This window comes from Coregonus clupeaformis, unplaced genomic scaffold (assembly GCF_020615455.1).
Source record: "Coregonus clupeaformis isolate EN_2021a unplaced genomic scaffold, ASM2061545v1 scaf0298, whole genome shotgun sequence".
Lineage (NCBI taxonomy): Eukaryota > Metazoa > Chordata > Actinopteri > Salmoniformes > Salmonidae > Coregonus > Coregonus clupeaformis.
The window spans coordinates 80,501-97,696 of NW_025533753.1; the positions used below are offsets into that span (position 1 = coordinate 80,501).

The following is a 17,196-nucleotide window of genomic DNA, read 5'->3' on the forward strand; positions in this document are numbered from 1 at the left end:
TCTGGCACTGCAGGATTTGAGTCCCTGGCGGCGTAGTGTGTTACTGATGGTAGGCTTTGTTACTTTGGTCCCAGCTCTCTGCAGGTCATTCACTAGGTCCCCCGTGTGGTTCTGGGATTTTTGCTCACCGTTCTTGTGATCATTTTGACCCACGGGGTGAGATCTTGCGTGGAGCCCCAGATCGAGGGAGATTATCAGTGGTCTTGTATGTCTTCCATTTCCTAATAATTGCTCCCACAGTTGATTTCTTCAAACCAAGCTGCTTACCTATTGCAGATTCAGTCTTCCCAGCCTGGTGCAGGTCTACAATTTTGTTTCTGGTGTCCTTTGACAGCTCTTTGGTCTTGGCCATAGTGGAGTTTGGAGTGTGACTGTTTGAGGTTGTGGACAGGTGTCTTTTATACTGATAACAAGTTCAAACAGGTGCCATTAATACAGGTAACGAGTGGAGGACAGAGGAGCCTCTTGAAGAAGAAGTTACAGGTCTGTGAGAGCCAGAAATCTTGCTTGTTTGTAGGTGACCAAATACTTATTTTCCACCATAATTTGCAAATAAATTCAGAAAAAATCCTACAATGTGATTTTCTGGATTTTTTTTTCTCAATTTGTCTGTCATAGTTGAGGTGTACCTATGATGAAAATTACAGGCCTCTCTCATCTTTTTAAGTGGGAGAACTTGCACAATTGGTGGCTGACTAAATACTTTTTTTCCCCACTGTATGTGCCATTTTGGCATAATTTCTCTGTATCCAAAAGATTATTTAAAAAATTGCATCAAATGTATCTTGTATTGTCACTGAGAATGTTTTATTTCATTTTAGGTACCTGGTTTTTATAATTCACCAAATAAAAATGGTGTTCCCAGTGTTCTGTTCTAGGACTGTTCTGGATTTCTACAGTTTTCAGTATTTGGGTGAAAAATTATATTCGGCTGGCAAACGTTTGGATTGGTTAATACAGTGCATTCGGAAAGTATTCAGACCCTTTCCCTTTTCCACATTTTGTTCCGTTACAGCCTTATTCTAAAGTGGATTAAATAAATAAAAAGTCCTCATCAATCTACACACAATACCCCATAATGACAAAGCGAAAACAGGTTTTTAGATATTTTTTCAAATGTATAAAATATATAAATAAAATATACCTTATTTACATAAGTATTCAGCCCCTTTGCTATGAGACTCGAATTTGAGCTCAGGTGCATCCTGTTTCAATTGATTATCCTTGAGATGTTTCTACAACTTGATTGGAGTCCACCTGTGGTAAATTCAATTGATTGGACATGATTTGGAAAGGCACACACCTGTCTATATAAGGTCCCACAGTTGACAGTGCATGTCACAGCAAATATCAAGCCATAAGGTCAAAGGAATTGTCCGTAGAGCTCCGAGACAGGATTGGGGGCAAGGCACAGATCTGGGGAAGGTCTCCAAGAACACAGTGGCCATCATTCTTAAATGGAAGACGTTTGGAACCACCCAGACTCTTCCTAGAGCTGGCCGCCCGGCCAAACTGAGCAATCGGGGGAGAAGGGCCTTGGTCAGGGAGGTGACCAAGAACCCGATGGTCACTCTGACAGAGCTCCAGAGTTCCTATGTGGAGATGGGAGAGCCTTCCAGAAGGATAACATCTCTGCAGCACTCCACCAATCAGGCCTTTATGGTAAAGTGGGCAGACAGAAGCCACTCCTCAGTATTGTGTGTAGATTGATAAGGGGGAAAAAAACAATTTAATCAATTTTAGAATAAGGCTGTAATGTAACAAAATGCAGAAAAAGTCATGGGGTCTGATTACCTTCCGAATGCACTGTACATAAAGAGACTGAGTAAATAGAATCAAATTAGTTGCATGTCATAAACTCAATATAGTTCCATCTCTATGGAGTGGTTACATGTTGACACTGAAACTACAATCCCATGTGAGCATACACTATGATATATTTAGAGGCTAACAGGACAAGTTATTGGAGCAGTATCCCTCTGTCAAGCAAGAAGACATTTCATGGACACAAGTTTCTTTATTTCTTTCACACCTCAGAAGTCTGATAATGTACAGATATTATCTGGATCTTTTTTTATTTTTAAGAATAATAGTTTGATGGAGGATGTGAATTTGTTTTGTTAAAACGATTATGTTTAGTTTGAGCCTACACAGAATCAAAAAAATTCAGACTCGCATTCATTCACATCCATACACACTCAAGCCTTGTAAGGACTAAGAATTGCTGCATTGACCAGAGAAAGAAAATGAACAATGGAGAACTCAACGCAAGTCAAGTTCTTTTACCTATTTGGCTTACAAGAGACATTTAACAACAAATCATTATATTTTATCTTGTCTCTTATCACATACCTTCTCATCATCACTGTGAATCTGACTCTGATCAAAACAATCATTCAGGAGAAAGGCCTCCATGAGCCCATGTATATCTTTCTGTGTAGTCTATGTGTCAATGGATTGTACGGAACCGCTGGTTTCTACCCCAAGTTCTTACTGGACCTTCAGTCAGATGTTCAGGTGATATCTTATGTTGGATGTTTGATTCAAGCCTATGTAATATACACATCTGTCCTCTGTGAAATTACTATTCTAACAGTGATGTCTTATGACAGGTATGTGGCAATATGCAGACCATTACTATATCATACCATTGTGACATCTTTAACTGTTAGAAAGTTACTCTTATTTTCTTGGTGTTATCCTTTGTTTATAGCACTCATTACACTTAGTTTAACAGTCAGACTTCCTTTGTGTGGCTCTCGCATTGATAAAATCTTCTGTGACAATCCGTCTATACTGAAGCATTCATGTTTACCCATTACCATCAATCGGATTTGGAGCCTTTTACAATAGTGGTTCAACTTTTACAGGTACTTTTCATTGCCTTTTCTTACTGTCAGGTTGTAAGGACTTGTGTAAAGTCAGCTGAGGGAAGGATGAAGTTCACACAGACATGTGTGCCACATTTATTGACAATGGTTATTTTCATCACAGTGACCCTGTTTGACATTTTGCAAGGGTGGAATAGTAATGTTAATGTTACTCTAAATATGCGTAATGCAATGGCTGTACAATTCCTTGTTATACCACCTGTATTAAACCCTGTCATATATGGACTTAACCTCCAGAAAATTAGAAGGGCAGTTTTTAGAAAGTGTAATATACATAAAATCCTTGATATGAGACGTTAGTTACATGATGTTACACAACAGGGAGACTTCCTGATACCAGAAGTCAACAAAAATAAAGGTAAAATCTGCCAAAAGTGTTGCAAGGTTGAATGGGCCCTCATTCCTTGATATATCTATCGCCCTATTCTGAGAAAGTGATTTACAAATATTCCAAGAATAGAGTAATTGTAGCACACTTCCTGAGCAGAATAATGCCTGAATATGTCCCAAATGGCACCCTATTCCCTATATAGTGCAGTACCTTTGACCAGAGCCAAAGTAGTGCACTATAAAAGGAATAGGGTATAATTGATAGCATAAATATGTTACTCCTTATGCAGTTAAGAACTTTCTAAAGAAGTTATTCTTAAATATATATTTTCCCCACCGGGTGCTTTATTGTTAATACAGTCCCCCCACCAAATAATGTCAATAACGCTTGTAGTTACAGTACTGTAAAATAGTTATTTTTGTAGGTTATTGAGTTATGATAACGCATCTATGTGCTTATAGCAAGGCCGCTTCCTCAATGCATCTCTCAAAATAAAGGATATTTACGACCGCTTTAGAAGGCAATTCATTGTTTCATTGGTGCAATAACAATATGCATGTAACTAGAAAGTATGGTTGAATGTAGGCTACACATTTGGAGTGATATAAATTGCTTAAACAAGATACAAGAAATACTGAACAGAAATATCACATTCTGAATTTCCATTGAATTTAATCACTACATTTTTATTTTTATCCAAGTTGAACATACTGCATATTTTATATTTATATGCTGAAAAAAGGATGATGTATTTTCACTGTCTTATGGTGGTATGAATGCTTGTTTTAGCAATGACACCAAGTAGGCTATGTATAGCTTCAGGCAGTAAATCAAACGATTTACACTCGTCATTGGACAAACCTTGCATCTTGAGTTGGATTGACATATTGACTAGCCAACCATTGATTGTAGCGTTGCTGGACTTTCCCTTTCTGATTAGGTAGTGGTAATGTTATGATTTTTTCTATTGGGATAACAGGACGAAAAATAGCCTACTATACAGAGGTCACTATTGGATCAAAAATTTGTGCGAAATGCAAACAAAGCAAAATGCATGCTTTTTTCTCGGTCCCATAAGCCAGATTTTAATTATTTTGTAATAACTCATTTGAATGGTACAGAAATTGAGTTCCTTCCTTCCAACACATTTTTTGGTATCTGGCTTGATGACAAACTGTCATTTAAAAAACATGTCACTGAGCTGGTGAAGAAGTTGAAGTTCAAGGTTGGTTTATTTTACAGAAAGAAAGCATATTTTACAGAAAGAAAGCATGTCTGACTTTTGTCAATAGGAAGGAAATTGGCCAGGCCATGTTTATGTCTATTTTAGATTATGGGGATATTATCAATATGCAAGTGTAACAGTACTCTTCTTGCGTGGTAAACAATAATCGACAAGGACTCCAGCATGTAGCACCAGTCATGGATTTATTATCTGATAGAAAAACAGCACGGATAGTACGTAATGCAATGCAGCCACCACAGATCATTCTACTCTCTGCATGCGCGCTGTACAAAATACATAAAACACCCCCAGACACCGTGAATAACCAGCTTGCATTTACTGAAATTATATTCAACAAAATGTACCACAAGTATTCAAAAACAAAACACCATATCTCATTTACAATATCCAGCAATGTTTACAAACAAATGTATATAACTTGTACATTCCGATCTGCTCTACCAACTGAGCTACATCCCTGCCGGCCATTCCCTCCCCTACCCTGGACGACGCTGGGCCAATTGTGCGCCGCCCCATAGGTCTCCCGAGTGGCGCAGTGGTCCAAGACACTGCATCGCAGTGCTAGCTGTGCCACTAGAGATCCTTGTTCGAATCCAGGCTCTGTCGTAGCCGGCCTTGACCGGGAGACCTATGGGGTGCCGCACAATTGGCCCAGCGTCGTCCAGGGTAGGGGAGGGAATGGCCGGCAGGGATGTAGCTCAGTTGGTAGATCATGATGTTTGCAATGCCAGGGTTGTGGGTTCGATTCCCAAGGGGGGGTATGAAAAACAAAAAACAACAAAAAAATATACTCAAACAAAATTATGTATGCACTCACTAACTGTAAGTCACTCTGGATAAGAGCGTCTGCTAAATGACTAAAATGTAAAAATGTAATGAACCTATAGGATCGGGTCACCGCCTTGATGTTAGCGGAGAACGACAGGGTGTTGTCCAGGGTCACACCAAGGCTCTTTGCACTCTGGCAGGAGGACACAACGGAGTTGTCAACCGTGATGGCGAGATCATGGAACGGGCAGTCCTTCCCCGGGAGGAAGAGCAGCTCCGTCTTGCCGAGGTTCAGCTTGAGGTGGTGATCCCTCATCCACACTGATATGTCTGCCAGACATGCATAGATGCGATTCGCCACCTGGTTATCAGAAGGGGGAAAGGAGAAGATTAGTTGTGTGTCGTCTGCGTAGCAATGATAGGAGAGGCCATGTGAGGATATGACAGAGCCAAGTGACTTGGTGTATAGCGAGAATAGGAGAGGGCCTAGAACTGAGCCCTGGGGGACACCAGTGATGAGAGCACGTGGTGCGGAGACAGATTCTCGCCACACCACTTGGTAGGAGCGACCTGTCAGGTAGGACGCAATCCAAGAGTGAGCCGCGCGGGAGATGCCCAACTCGGAGAGGGTGGAGAGGGTGATCTGATGGTTCACAGTATCAAAGGCAGCAGACAGGTCTAGAAGGACAAGAGCAGAGGAGAGAGAGTTAGCTTTAGCAGTGCGGAGAGCCTCTGTGACACAGAGAAGAGCAGTCTCAGTTGAATGACCAGTCTTGAAACCTGACTGGTTTGGATCAAGAAGGTCATTCTGAGAGAGATAGCAAGAGAGTTGGCTAAAGACGGCACGCTCAAGAGTTTTGGAGAGAAAATAAAGAAGGGATACTGGTCTGTAGTTGTTGACATCGGAGGGATCGAGTGTAGGTTTTTTGAGAAGGGGTGCAACTCCTGCTCACTTGAAGACGGAAGGGACATAGCCAGCGGTCAAGGATGAGTTGATGAGCGAGGTGAGGTAAGGGAGAAGGTCTCTGGAAATGGTCTGGAGAAGAGAGGAGGGGATAGGGTCAAGCGGGCAGGTTGTTGGGCGGCCGGCTGTGACAAGTCGCAAGATTTCATCTGGAGAGAGAGGGGAGAAAGAAGTCAAAGCATAGGGTAGGGCAGTGTGAGCAGGACCAGCAGTGTCATTTGACTTAACAAATGAGGATCGAATGTCGTCAACCTTCTTTTCAAAATGGTTTATGAAGTCATCTACAGAGAGGGAGGAGGGGGGGGAGGAGGATTCAGCAGGGAGGAGAAGGTGACAAAGAGCTTCCTAGGGTTAGAGGCAGATGCTTGGAATTTAGAGTGGTAGAAAGTGGCTTTAGCAGCAGAAACAGAGGAAGAAAATGTAGAGAGGAGGGAGTGAAAAGATGCCAGGTCCGCAGGGAGTCTAGTTTTCCTCCATTTCCGCTCGGCTGCCCGGAGCCCTGTTCTGTGAGCTCGCAATGAGTCGTCAAGCCACGGAGCAGGAGGGGAGGACCGAGCCGGCTGGGAGGATAGGGGACATAGAGAGTCAAAGGATGCAGAAAGGGAGGAGAGGAGGGTTGAGGAGGCAGAATCAGGAGATTGGAGGGAGAAGGATTGAGCAGAGGGAAGAGATGATAGGATAGAAGATGAGAGAGTAGCGGGAGAGAGAGAGCAAAGGTTGCAACGGCGCATTACCATCTGAGTAGGGGCAGAGTGAGTAGTGTTGGAGGAGAGCGAGAGAGAAAAGGATACAAAGTAGTGGTCGGAGACTTGGAGGGGAGTTACAGTGAGATTATTAGAAGAACAGCATCTAGTAAAGATGAGGTCAAGCGTATTGCCTGCCTTGTGAGTAGGGGGGAACGGTGAGAGGGTGAGGTCAAAAGAGGAGAGGAGGAAAGAAGGAGGCGGAGAGAAATGAGTCAAAGGTAGACGTAGGAGGTTAAAGTCACCCAGAACTGTGAGGGGTGAGCCATCCTCAGGAAAGGAACTTATCAAGGCGTCAAGCTCATTGATGAACTCTCCAAGGGAACCTGGAGGGCGATAAATGATAAGGATGTTAAGCTTGAATGGGTTAGTGACTGTGACAGCATGGAATTCAAATGAGGAGATAGACAGATGGGTCAGGGGAAAAAAAGAGAATGTCCACTTGGGAGAGATGAGGATTCCTGTGCCACCACCCTGCTGACCAGATGCTCTCGGGGTATGCGAGAACACATGGTCAGACGAGTAGAGAGCAGTAGGAGTAGCAGTGTTTTCAGTGGTAATCCATGTTTCCGTCAGCGCCAAGAAGTCGAGGGACTGGAGGGTAGCATAGGCTGAGATGAACTCTGCCTTGTTGGCTGCAGAACGGCAGTTCCAGAGGCTGCCGGAGACCTGGAACTCCACGTGGGTCGTGCGTGCAGGGACCACCAGGTTAGAGTGGCAGCAGCCATGCGGTGTGAGGCGTTTGTATAGCCTGTGCGGAGAGGAGAGAACAGGGATAGACAGACGTATAGTTGACAGGCTACAGAAAATGGCTACAATAATGCAAAGGAGATCGGAATGAAATGAACTAAAAATCTGGGAAAGCGAGAGAGCGGGGCCTCCCTCACTTACGTTACACTGAAACACCCAAATATGACTCTCCCAACTTCCACCTCAGAAACTATAATTGTTGTAAACTACAGCGGTTCAATGTTTTCTAGGAATAGACTAGCTTAGTTTATTCAGCTAGCTAACTTGGTACAGTATTCTTCCGTGAAAACCATCCAGGGCATCGAATCCTATGATGCCACAGCCAACTAGCATGCCAGCCTCCAACAACACGGTTTAGCACCAATACTCGGCCACAACAAACCACCAGTGTGTCAACACGCCAAGCAGATCATTCGTGTCCATGTCTAACGTTGTGTAATGTTCTGGGTTAGTCCCGACAGCTTGAGCGAGTCCGACGTCAACTTATTCAGCCAGTTAGTTAGCTAGAATAGTTAGCATACTAGCTAGCCATTGCTTTCTGCCAACGAAAAAAACCCTCCTACCACGGCACGAACACACAGAGAGAGCCAAGCTAACATTAACTAGTCACCCATGTCCCGAATTCCCTTGAACGACTCTGGTTACCAGTATGTAAAAACAAAACACAAATGTAGGTTACTTACCCCTAGCAGCTACTGTTAGCTAGCCAAGGGCAAAGCTAGCCACTGAATCGACTCAGCCAGTTTGCATCTATTCGCTAGGTCGTTCCAGCTATTGTTTAGTTAGCTATCCAGGTAGCAACAAGCTAGCTACATTTCGAGCACAGTAGCTACTAACTACCTAACGTTAACGCTTCAGACAATGAGGTTAGAAAAACAGCTGAATGGTAGGCAGCTAGCTGGCGTAATTACAGGTACTCTCAAGCATGAAACAACTATCCACAGTTGCTAATAGTTACCAGTAGCAACCCGCTAGCTAGTCCAGGTAGTGGGTTAGCTAGCCTCGTGCTTCACCGGGCTCAGCCGAATACAACACTTACCTAGAATAATTACATACAATAACCTACGATAACTACAATAACCTACGATAACTACCTACAATACCTAACTACAATCTAAATACATGGTTTAAGCTTTACTCGACACCATATAAGCCATATAAGCCAAGCTTACCTCCCGCCAGAGAGAGACACAACTTCACCCGATGACTTCACCTTCACATAGGTATGAAAACCTTTCAATCTCTAACTCTCTGCTGATTACTAATCTCAATAAATCTCGACACTGGTTGAAGTAGTCTTCCTGCCCTTAACCTAATACGACCCAGAGAACCTTCAACTACACAAGGGGTGACAGTGTCGTGTGCTGTGGTGATGGTGGGTGCGTCAACACAGTCAGTGTGTAACTGGTCAGGTAAGGAATGGTCAGAGTTTGGTAGGTCAGTATGGGGATGGTCAGAAGGAGACTGGTCAGTGTGCTCACTCACTACACTGTTAAGTTCTGAGCCAGAGTCTCGAGGACTCTGATTGAGGCAGGACCTCAGGCTACGATACTGTAAGGGTTGGTGTGAGGTGTGACCCAGGTGCGGTGCAGGATAGACAGTAGGCAGTAGGCAGAGATGGTGAAACAAGGATCTTTACTGGTGGTCCCAAATCCAGGATACAAAATAACGGACTTGTCGCGATAAAATAAATGAGGAGCAAATTGGTCTCCAAAAACAGGTTGACAGCAAAAATACGAAATACTAACTACGACTGAAACAACAATGAAACAGGGAGAACACTTCTCAAGTATCTGTACATACGCCTCGTGATCAGACACTGATTCGTACTGCTTGGCATCGAGAAACTAGCAGAGAAAACTGAGCAAGGGAACATAGGGAAGTGAGGGCATAAATACACAGGTGAACAGGTAGACACAGGTGACACCAATAGGATCATGATTAGTCCAGACTCTGAGTGAGGAGGTGCCTAAGATTGTCGGAGGAGGACACCTAGTGGGTCGCTCCGGAACTGCGACCCCCTCCGTAACACGATACATCTGGAACAGAATCAAGATGTGAAATGTCCTGAGCATCCAAGGATCACACATCATCCTCCAGGCTCGTGTCACCTGTTCCTTCTGAGGGCAGCTCCGACACCCACACCTTTGTTCTGTACTCAGCATCACTATCATCATCATCATCCACTGCAGGAAATCGGCAAAGCCTGTGGTCTCATGGATTGTACAGTTGTATGCATACGTGAGAGACTTCAGAGCCTGAGGCCATCTGTGCTTTGCTCTCGCCGGCAGAGCCCAGGTCATGTTTCCCAATGTCCTATTCAGCCTTTCACAGGACCCATTGCCCATCAGATGGTATGGCATGGTGTGGGACTTCTGGACGCCTGCAACGCTCAATAGCTCTGCGATTAGAGTACTCTCCAAGTTGGCTCCGTGATCTGAGTGTATACCGTGAGGTAACCCGTAGACACAGAAGTAGTTGTTCCATAACTGATGAGCCACAGACTTAGCAGACTGGTTCGGACACAAGAAGGCATGAGCCAATTTGGTGAAGTGGTCAGTAACAACGAGCACATCCAGGGACTTGTTTGTGGAATCTTCTGCAGACCAAAAGTTAATGCACACTAGGTTGAGAGGCTCAGTTGTGATTATACTCTCCAGCGGAGCTCTGGCCTCCGGATCAGGAGTCTTGTTCACGACGCATCTCCTGCAGCACCGCACATACTCCTTGACATCCCTCTCCAGACCATGCCAGAAGAACCTCTGTCTTGTCAGGTACATAGTCCTCTGTTGTCTCTGGTGGCCAGCTTCATCATGGACACCCTTCAACACCATGGCTCTCATGGAGACTAGGACCACATACAGGTAAGCTTTCCTCTTTGTAACCACGTTCTTCGAAACGCGATACAATACACCCATCTTTATGGTCAACTTATTCCAACTTCTGAGAAGACGCAGAACCTCGACAGACACGTGAGGACGCTCTCTCCGTGACAGTCTTCATCCCCGCTCCACAAAGAAGATCACTCTGCTCATCACGTCGTCATCACGCTGCTTACTCAACAGTTGGTCTTGTGGCAGCACATCAACATCGGACTGCTCTGATGGCATCACAGCCTGTGGAAGCTGTGGCAACAGCAGTGCACGGGAACTCACATCCTCCACCCAGCGCCTGTGTGAGTGAAGAACAGCAGCAACTTCCTGTCTTGATAAAGCACCAGATGGGGTGTCAACAGCAGTCTGGCAGTTAATGACTACCTCGTTGGTGTTAAAGGCTTTGTCAAAGGGATGGGTGGACCAGCGAAACACATCTTGCACTTGGTCTGTGCGCACAGCATTAGCTTCGGTTAGTAATGTCTCGTACGGAACTGGGTCATATGAAGTACTCTCTCTGCTCAGGGCATCTGCAACAAAGTTTTTGGGACCAGGGATGTACTTGATGTCAAACTTGTACGGTGCCAGCTTGGCAACCCATCTCTGCTCACAAGCATCAAGCTTTGCTTTTGTCCGAATGTATGTCAAGGGATTGTTATCTGTCCATACGGTGAATTGCTGCTCCCGTAGCCAATGGTGTAACTTATCGCAGATAGCCCATTTCATGGCAAAGAACTCAAGCTTTTGTGCAGGATACCTCGACTGCGCATAACTGAGTGACTTGCTCACGAAGGCTATTGGTCTCGCTGTAGATCCCCCTTTTTGTACCTGGGATAGCACAGTCAGCTGCTATCAGCTTCCTGACAGGTGAGTGTCGCTTCTTCATCTTGCAGAGTGGAGCCTTGTGCCCAGTTGTCAACCCAAAGAGAGGCTTTGCGATGGTCGAGCAGCCTTCAATGAACTGTTGGTAATACACCTCCATCCAGAGGAATGACTCCAATTTCTTCTGAGAGGGGATGTCAGTACCGTCTTCCATCAGGTCAGCTTCCGTCACGCCTGCAATGGCCTTCACTTTCTCAGGATCTGTAGCTAGCCATCCGCACTGATGATATGCCCCAAGAACATCACATACCTCTGTGAAAAAGTGACACTTTTTCTGGGGCCAACTTCAGGTTGTGAGCCTTGAGACATTGTTATGATGAGTTTTCTGGTATCGAGGAGTTCAGGATGCAAGAGAATAGTTAAAAAACTTACAGTTGAAGTCGGAAGTTTACATACACTTAAAACTAGTTTTTCAACCACTCCACACATTTCTTGTTAACAAACTATAGTTTTGGCAAGTCGGTTAGGACATCTACTTTGTGCATGACACAAGTAATTTTTCCAACAATTGTTTACAGACAGATTATTTCACTTATTCACTGTATCACAATTCCAGTGGGTTGGAAGTTTACAAACACTAAGTTGACTGTGCCTTTAAACAGCTTGGAAAATTCCACAAAATGATGTCATGGCTTTAGAAGCTTCTGATAGGCTTAATGACATCATTTGAGTCAATTGGAGGTGTACCTGTGGATGTATTTCAAGGCCTACCTTCAAACTCAGTGCCTCTTTGCTTGACATCATGCGAAAATCAAAAGAAATCAGCCAAGACCTCAGAAAAAAAATTGTAGACCTCCAAACACCTGAAGGTACCACGTTCATCTGTACAAACAATAGTACACAAGTATAAACACCATGGGACGACGCAGCCGTCATACCGCTCAAGAAGGAGACGCGTTCTGTCTCCTAGAGATGAACGTACTTTGGTGCGAAAAGTGCAAATCAATCCCAGAACAGCAGCAAAGTATCTATATCCACAGTAAAACAAGTCCTATATCGACATAACCTGAAAGGCTACTCAGCAAGGAAGAAGCCATTGCTCCAAAACCGTCATAAAAAGCCAGACTACGGTTTGCAACTGCACATGGGGAAAAGATTGTACTTTTTGGAGAAATGTCCTCTGGTCTGATGAAACAAAAATAGAACTGTTTGGCCATAATGACCATCGTTATGTTTGGAGGAAAATGGGGTTGCTTGAAGCCGAAGAACACCATCCCAACCGTGAAGCACGGAGGTGGCAGCATCATGCTGTGGGGGGTGCTTTTGCTGCAGGAGGGACTGGTGCACTTCTCAAAACAGATGGCATCATGAGGAAGGAAAATTATGTGGATATATTGAAGCAACATCTCAAGACATCAGTCAAGAAGTTAAAGCTTGGTCGCAAAAGGTATTGGAGTGGCCATCACAAAGCCCTGACCTCAATCCTATATAAAATGTGTGGGCAGAACTGAAAAAGCGTGTGCGAGCAAGGAGGCCTACAAACCTGACTCAGTTATACCAGCTCTGTCAGGAGAAATGGGCCAAAATTCACCCAACTTATTGTGGGAAGCTTGTGGAAGGCTACCCAAAACGTTTGACCCAAGTTAGACAATTGAAAGGCAATGCTACCAAATACTATTTGAGGGTATGTAAACTTCTGACCTACTGGGAATGTGATGAAAGAAATAAAAGCTGAAATAAATCATTCTCTCTACTATTATTCTGACATTTCACATTCTTAAATTAAAGTGGTGATCCTAACTGACCTAAGACAGGGACATTTTACTAGGATTAAATGTCAGGAATTGTGAAAAACTGAGTTTAAATGTATTTGGCTTAGGTGTATGTAAACTTCCGACTTCAACTGTACATGGAGAGTTGATTCAAAGTGTTTAATATTGCGGTACCGGGTTCACATAGCAAACGGCCCGTGGGTGGCCCACTGCTATATGAACTAACTGAACAAAGGAAATCTCTTAGCTTATATACTTGTTTGCAAGCTAATTCTATCCAACAGTTGCCAACCATTATTGAGTGTCACTCCTCGCTACATATAGAGGATCACCCTATATGAAATCGTGTTGCACCCTAGTCAGGATATTCCATCACATACTCATTCTAAGATTAGCACCAGTGGCACCAGAAGGTATGCGGACCAGCTATCTTGGTCCGCATACCTCTTGGCACCCACCAGTGACAGAAATAAATACATGGAATGTCCTCATCCTCCAAATCCTTATGCAGCTCTCAATTATCAAACATTAACTAATCCTGTATAAAATACGTAATATCAGACATTCAAAGACCATTTCTAGTCACTGCAAAGCCAGGTCTTCAGTGGGCGCATAGACGAAGACATCATCAAGGTAACACAGCAGGCTAAGAAAGTTCTGATCCCCGAAGATATTTAGCATCATCCTCATGAATGTTGCATAACTATTAGATAACCCCTGTGGCATACGGTTGTATTCATACAATCCAAATGTCGATGTAAAGGCTGTGAATCTCTGGTCATCCTGATGTATTTCCACATTGTAGTAGCCAGAGGTAAGGTCCATCGTGGAGAAAAAGCATTTCCACCTAAAGTAGCCAGCGCGTCAGCCTGGTGAGTGAGTGGGTGAGCGTCTTTGATGGTACGAACATTGAGCCAATGAAAGTCAGTACAGAGTCTCAGGTCTCCAGACTTCTTCCAGACAAGGAAAAGGGGTGAGGCGAACTCACTAATAGACTTCCTTATGATTTCACGTTCTTCCATCTAATTCAATGCTTGCTTGAGCTTCTCATACTGATTAGGTGAAAGGTGTCGGTATGGCAAATAAAAAGGGTTTCTCGTCACTGAGTCGGATGCGATGAAAACAGCCAGTAGCTTTTCCACAATCCAACTAATGCCTGGAAAAGATGGACTGGTACTCAGCTATGAGCTTGGTTACTTTGGGTACTCCACCAGCTGGGCTCAGAGCTGCGGCCTTGGGGCACTGAGAGCGTGCATGGCCAGCTGCATGACAGAGAAAGCAGAGGTGATTGGCCCTGCAGTGAAAGTGAGTATTGTGTCCAGTATTCCCACACACTTCACATGGCCCATAAGACCTCACTTTGTTCCTATTCCCTTTTTGGAACTGACTGTTAGACTGTTGTGGCCTCTGCTCCAGCACACACTAGCATTGCAATGATACGGTCCATCGCCTCAGCGGAGCCCTGAGTAGCCTGGGCTGGGGAAGGCACCGGGATAGGTGGTACAGTGACGGGTCTAACAGCAGGCATGGTGGGAGGTGTGAAAGCACTAACCTCTCGCTTCAATGTTGTGATGGCTGGGTCCAACTTAGATGAGTGTGAGTACCTTCGCTCCCTCCTATACTTGTCCAGCCTCTCGTGAACATCTGCAACTTAAATTGCAGTCAGAGTGCAGTATGTGGCAAATACTGCATCCAAAGTAACAGTTTTTTTTACTGCAGTAATTTTGCAGTGTAACTGCAGTTAGAGTGCAGTATAACTGCAGTTTACATTTTTGTCATTTAGCAGACGCTCTTATCCAGAGCGACTTACAGTTAGTGAGTGCATACATGTTTTTTTTGTTTTTTTCTCATACTGGCCCCCCTGGGGAATCGAACCCCACAACCCTGGCATTGCAAGCGCCATGCTCTACCAACTGAGCTACACTGCAGTTATTCTGCAATTACTGCGCCCAAAATACCAATCGACTGCAGTTACTGCACCTTTACTGCAGTTTCAAAACGGCAATCTTTTGTGGTAAGGGAGGTGCTGTACAAAATACATAACACACCCCCAGACACACTGAATAACCAGCTAGCATTTGCTGCAATTATATTTGACAAAATGTACCACAAATATTCACAAAGGAAACACCCAGTGACGATTTTAGCATGCAAATCTTGGTGGGGCAAACTCAACCACTTTTTTGGATGCATGCCAGCAAAGCCACTACACAACACAACACTAAACAACACTTATTTTTTAAATATATTATTTTATTGAGTCTGATAAACACTCCAAACAGCCTACCCGACCGCTCGGAGGCGTCCGCATGGTCCTAAAGCACACCGTAATCTCGTTTTGTATCACATTCCAATGATAAAACTGTGGGGGGGATAAAAATGCAATTTCAGAATGTGAGGGGGACGTGTCCCCCAGTCCCGAGTGAAAGTTGCGCCCCTGCATCTAATACTACAATAATTGCTAGCATTTCATCATTCCATCTCCGTACCGTTTACTGCAACACATAGACATTTCTGTTTCATGTTTGATAGGCCTACAATCCATTTACATTTTATAACCAACCTTTTCTTACCCTTCTCTGAGTGGGCGTGATGTTTATAGTGCAGATGAACATTCGCAAGACTCATGAGGTAGGTTTATTTAATTCAATGTATGGTTTCCTTTGTTCATATTTTCCGGGTTATGTCGAAGTTCCATTTGTCTGTGTCCTAGTCTCTATCATTTTTGTTGTGCGTAATAGGAGCGTGCGCACCTTATGAAGCTTGCATTTGAAAAACGCACCATAAGCGAGGCTCTTCACTTGCACTCTCCAAACTCCCGCCAGTGGAGAGTCACGTAGCCTAGAAATAGGCTACGTGACCTGCGCTCCACGCTTTGGAGTCAGAAGAATGTTGAATAAGAGAAAATGATTGTTCCATGTATGTATGGTGTTGAAATATCATTAATAATCATTAAATCTGATTAAGACGAATGTACCAATGTAACAATGGATGTGGAAATTGTATTTTACATTGTAGAACCAGTTTATTGGACGTAATTGCCAATTGTTAGACAGATTCGATTTGGTTTCTCAAGGGGAGTGTGTACAGTCTTGCCATCTACCGGTGTCCATTCAGATAGGACAGGTTAAACATGATACTGAGGCTATTTTCTTTGGGCTATTGCCCCTGTATATTTGATGAATCTACTTGTATATTCTGTATGATATGACGCTTTCATCATTGGGTCACCAAGACCTGTAAATAAATCTACTCTCTGAAGACTTCAACTTGCCTTGCCTTCAGCTGATTTCATGCCCTTATGACGGCTACAAGGTCCATATTTTACAATTATATAAGCTAATAAAAATATGTTGTAGACAAAATAATGAAAAGAGCTGTCTGGTAGCCTCAATAAATATACAAAGATTTGTAGAACAAGTCGTTGCATGTACAGTACCAGTCAAAAGTTTGGATACACCTACCCATTCAAGGGTTTTTCTTTATTTTTACTATTTTTTGCATTGTAGAATAATAGTGAAGACATCAAAACTATGAAAGAACACATACGGAATAATTTAGCAACCAAAAAATTGTTAATCTAATTATATTTCAGATTCTTTAAATATCCACCCTTTGTCACAATGACAGCTTTCCACACGGTTGGCATTCTCTTAACCAGTTAACATTTACATTTTTGTCCAGAGCGACTTACAGGAGCAATTAGAGTTAAGTGTCTTGCTCAAGGGCACAGCGACAGATTTTTCACCTAGTCGGTTCGGGGATTAGAACCAGCGACCTCTCGGTTACTGGCACAACGCTCTTAACCACTAAGCTACCTGCTTCACCTGGAATGCTTTTCCAACAGTTTTGAAGGAGTTCCCACATATGCTGACAAATTTCCACCGGTCTAATGTCCAATGCTCGTGTTCCTTGGCCAAAGCAGGTCTCTTCCTATTATTGGTGTCCTTTAGTAGTGGTTTCTTTGCAGTAATTCAACCGTGAAGGCCTGATACACACAGTCCCCTCTAAACAGTTGACGTTGAGATGAGTCTGT

General features: G+C 43.8%; 1 pseudogene; it reads left to right on the top strand.

Annotated features, from left to right (window-relative positions):
* The first annotated feature begins 2,253 nt into the window (after positions 1 to 2,253).
* On the top strand, positions 2,254 to 3,191 carry LOC121562717 (annotated as a pseudogene).
* Positions 3,192 to 17,196: the final 14,005 nt, after the last annotated feature.